Genomic DNA, 5025 nt, shown 5'->3' on the forward strand with positions numbered 1-5025 from the left:
CCCGGCCCTTGACCCCAGCGTGACCCCGGCCCTCCCGGCGGGACCCCGGCCCTCCCGGCGGTGGCAACAGCACCTCGGCGCCGCGTTCTCCCGGCACAGGCCCTGCGGCCTGGCCAGGGCAGGTCCTCACAGAGCAGGGCCTGATCCGGAGCCTCCGCTTCAGCTGTCACCCGCCGTCTTCGCTGGGGTTGGCCAGAAACCCCCCGTGTCCTGGAGACCCCGGCGCGGCCTCTGCGCCCCTGCGCGCTGCCCCGGCCTGCGGGCGCCTCGGACGGTGGAGTTTCTGGGCCGGCGGTTACACAACACCACGGACAAAGGGCAGCATCGCAGAAACTCGCAGTATCAACAGTGACTCTGTCTGTCCGGGCCCGCAGGTGCCTCGGAAGGTGCCCAGGTCCACCGCAGGGTGTGCGGGAGGCCGGAGGCGGCTCGTGGCCCTTGCGCCTGAGGCACCGCGGTGGCCACTGCCTAGGGCGGAGGCTGGGGACCAACTCAGCTTCCCTGGTCGCCCTGCCCTCCCCTCCCCTGCCCTGCCCTCCCCTCCAGCCCTGGGTGCTGAGCCTTTCTGCTCGGCATCGGCAGGCTTTGCCTCGGCCCAGGGCCTTCCTCCCCGCCCCACCCCTCCCTAGGCCAGCCCAGGCCAGAAGAATCTGCTAAAGCAAACTTCACAGAGCTGCCTAGAGTCCCAACACCCAGTTCATGAAAACAGTTCCACAGAGCCTGTGGTCCTGGCCGGGACCAGCCCCTCCCCGAAACCGCGTGCTCGCGTCCAGGGGGAGACACGGAAGCATTCCCTGGGCAGTGTTCTATTATTCTAAATGACTTACTCAGAAAATGAATAATTTACCAGGTGCAGGTGGCTCCCGCCTGTCATCCTAGCTGCTCAAGAGCTCCTCTGGAGCCTGAGATCTGAGGATCACAGTTCAAAGCCAGCCCAGGCAGGAAAGTCTGTGAGGCTTCTCTCCAATTAACCAGCAAAAAGCCGAGAGTGGCTCAAGTGCACTAGCCTTGAGCAAAAAAGTTAAGGGACAAGGGACAGTGCCCAGGCCCTGGGCTCAAGCTCCAGGACTAGCACAAAAAAAAAAAGGAAAGAATTTTTTAGACACTAAAGAGCTCACGCCTGTCATCCTAGCTACTCAGGAGGCTGAGATCTGAGGATCGCGGTTCAAAGCCAGCCCGGCCAGGAAAGTCCGTGAGACTCCTATCTCCAATAAACCACCAGAAAACCGGAAGTGGCGCTGTGGCTCAGGTGGTAGAGTGCTCGCCTTGAGCTGAAGAGCTGAGGGACAGCGCCCAGACCCAGAGTTCAAGCCCCACAACCGACAGAAAAAAGAGAAAATCAGCACCAAAGAAAATTCTCTTGCTGGGGCTGGGAAGGTGGCTCAGTGGTAGAGCGCGTGCCTTGCATGCCTGAGGCCCTGGGTTCGATTCCTCAGCACCGCATAAGAAAAAAGCCGGAAGTGGAAGTGGCGCTGTGCCCAGGCCCAGGCCCAGAGTTCAGGCCCCACGACCGACCAAACACAAAGAAAAAATTTCATTTGTCAACAGCAAGTTCACACGCAAAGGGAAGGAATGGAGGGTGCGGGGAAACTCCCGCCCCACAGCCACACCAGAGCCGGCGAAGCGCGCGGGCGGGCCGCCAGCTCCTCCCGGCCAGCCGCGGCCTCCACCGCAGCGACGGCTCGTCCGAGGCCGCGGGCCCAAGGCCAGGCCCGCAGCCCGGACCGGCGCCAGGGCCATCCCAGCAGCACACCACCTAGAAACCGACGCCGGCACGCAGACCCAGCAAGACAGCGCACGAGAGGGGGGTGGACCAGGGCGCGCGTGCGCACGCACGGGACGGCGGGCCGGTGCGCAGCACGGCGGGCACGCGCACGGGACGGCGGACGGGCGGGCACGCGCACGGGACGGCGGGCGCGCTCCAGTGAGGCCGGCCGCTCTGCCCCACGGCCAGCCGGGAGGGCGGGACGGCTGCGTGTGGAGGTCGGGCGGGCACGCGCACGGGACGGCGGGCGGGCACGGGACGGCGGGCGGGTGCGCAGCATGGCGGGCACGCGCACGGGACGGCCGGCGGGCGCGCGCTCCAGTGAGGCCGGCCGCTCGGCCCCGGCCAGCCCTCCCGGCTGCGTGTGGAGGCCGGGCGGGCACGCGCACGGGACGGCGGGACTGGTGCGCAGCACGGCGGGCACGCGCACGGGACGGCGGGCTGGCGGGCACGCGCACGGGACGGCGGACGGGCGGGCACGCGCTCCAGTGAGGCCGGCCGCTCGGCCCCCGGCCAGCCCTCCCGGCTGCGTGTGGAGGCCGGGCGGGGCACGCGCACGGGACGGCGGGCGGGCGCGCGCTCCAGTGAGGCCGGCCGCTCGGCCCCCCCCCACCCCCGCCAGCCCTCCCCTCCCGGCTGCGTGTGGAGGCCGGGCCGGCACAGCGCTGTCCCCGCAGAGCCTCCGCCCTGGCGCCAGGCGCGAGGCGGGATGCGAGGCCGGGGCGGCGGGAGCCGGACGCCGCGGGTTCAGCTTCTCCCCGCACCTCCACCTCCACCCCGAAGACGCTGCCAGCAAGCCGGAGGCGGAAGCCGAACAGGGCTGAAAGCAAGGCCCCTGGGGGACCCGCGGAACCTCTGCGCAGGCCCACAGGAGCCAGTCGTGTAAGTTTCAGATGTGCGTCGATGTCCATCATCTTCAAGGGCCAGAGCGCAACTTGTACAAATATAAAATGAAATTTCAAAACCTCTAGCCAGTGTGGGACCAACCCCGTATTAAAGGCCCAGTTCCAAGTAAGATCCCACCCGCGTGGCGGCGCGGGAGGGGGCTGCAAGCCGGCTAGGGGAGACAGTCAGTGAAACCCCATCTCTGTCGACGCGTGCAGGGGCGCGTGTTGTTTCCAGAAGTGGAGGCGGCAGGTAGGAGCAACACAGGGCCTGCGCAGTTCAAGGCCCAAGTTCAAACTAGTGAACAGACACACACAGGGGCCACAAGGGACGAAGCCATGGCCTCGGCCTGTATCCGGCCTGGCCGCCTTCCCAGGAGGCGGAGGAGAGAGGAAGCGGCGCGGGACAAGCTTCGTTTGAGTCTGCTGGACGAGGGCCACTGGCCTTGGTATTGGTTGTCAAAATAATGCAAAGTAGGAAACCCCTCTCAGCCAGAAGGAACAGATACCCAGCAAGCCTTTCGGCTGCGGCAGAAACTCCGAGCCCAGCCCTCGGGCGGGCGGCCGCAGCCTCACCAGGTGGTCACCAGGCTCCTTCACCCAGGGCAAAGTCCCAGCCCTGCCCCCGCCCCAGCGCCCCACTCCGCAGGGGGCCAGGTCTGACACAAGCCCCAAACCCCCACTCTGTCCCAGCAAGCGCTGGCTGGTGGGTTCTCAGTGATGGAGTGGAGCAAAGGCCTGGCCTGGCCTGGACGGCAGGCAGAGCTCGCTCTCCCACTCAGGGCCGGGCCTCCGGGCTGCCCCCACCTGCCCCTCCCACCTGCCCGAGCCGCTGCAGAACTCCCAGGCCGCTACCTCCTCCCCCGGCCTGGGCGGCCCTTCCCTCCTCAGCCTGGCCCTCCCTTCTCCTCCCTCCCCAGCAGCTGGGCGCCACCTTCACAGCAAAAAAACAACAGCAGCAAGCCAGGCTCACGCCTGTCATCCTAGCTACTCAGGAGGCTGAGATGTGAGAATCGCGGTTCAAAGCCAGCCAATGCCAGCCCGGGCAGAAAAGTCTATGAGACTCTTACCTCCAATAAACCACTAGAAAACGGGAAGTGGCGCTGTGGCTCAAGCGGTAGAGCGCTCGCCTTGATCCAAAGAGTGCAGGGTCAGCGCCCAGGCCCGGAGTTCAAGCCCCATGACCAACCAAAAAAAAAGCCCAAGTAGAGACAGCTGGAGCGGTAGAGCGCCAGCCTCAAGTGAAAAAGCCAAGTGAGAGCTTGAGACTGAGCTCAAGGCCCAGGACCAGCACAAAACAAAAACCTAGCCTCGCCGTCCAAACTACACCTATTCTAAGTTCCCCAAGAAAACACTTCAGCAATGTCTGGGCCTCTATGTCCCCCCCAAAACCATCAAATCTAAGACTTTCTGCAAGCTAGGTAAGCCTTCTACACTGAAGTACATCACAGCCTTCAAAATACACTTTTTAAATCTCAGGGTTTCATGAACTCAGATTCTAGGGCTTTCTTCCTTACTCATAATTCAGATTGGGGGGCCGGGGGCCTGGACACACTGCATCCTTCCAAGGTGGGGACGCAGCCTGTCACCGAGGGGAAGCATGCGGCCCCGAGTCTGGGTGGAGCCCCAGGCCCTCGGCCCAGATCAGTGCCCACGCCAGCAAGAGAGAAAGGCAGCTTCGGGGGAAAATGACGCGGTCACCCAGGTGATGCTGCAGTATGACCACTGTGAGCCCACGCATCGTCTGGGCCACGCGTGTGTGTGCCATGCAGCCGAAACCACGAGTGCTCTCGCCACCCGATTGCATGGGGCATAGTGTAAAATACATGCTTTACCTGTCCATTTCACTTATTTATTAATGTTGTCGGTCGTGGGCCTTGAACTCTGGGCCTGGGCGCTGTCCCTCAGCTCTTCAGCTCAAGGCGAGCGCTCTACCGCTTGAGCCACAGCGCCACTTCCGGTTTTCTGGTGGTTTACAGGAGATGAGAGTCTCACGGACTTCCTGCCCGGGCTGGCTTTGAACCGCGATCCTCAGGTCTCCGCCTCCGAGTAGCTAGGATGACAGGCGCGAGCCCCCAGCGCCCGGCCCCGTTTGAAGTTTTCCTTTAAAGATTTCTGCGAGAGAAGCGCAGGCGCGGCAGCCGCGATGTCCTGAGTTCAAACCCAGCACCGCCCAGAGAAACAAGGTGCTTAAACGCCCGGCCGAGACGACGGTGTGCGGAGCCGGGGAGGCCGGGTGCGGGTGGCGCCCCGGTCACCCGGCTGCTCGGGAAGACCTCGGTTCAAACCAGCCCGGGCGGGAAACGCCGACGACGCCCCCAACGGCGGGTCCTCGCTGCGAAATGCGCCCCGTCCCGGGCCGGGCCTCGGGAGGCC

The sequence above is a fragment of the Dipodomys ordii genome, unplaced genomic scaffold, assembly GCF_000151885.1.
Source record: "Dipodomys ordii isolate 6190 unplaced genomic scaffold, Dord_2.0 Scaffold2, whole genome shotgun sequence".
NCBI classification, from domain to species: domain Eukaryota; kingdom Metazoa; phylum Chordata; class Mammalia; order Rodentia; family Heteromyidae; genus Dipodomys; species Dipodomys ordii.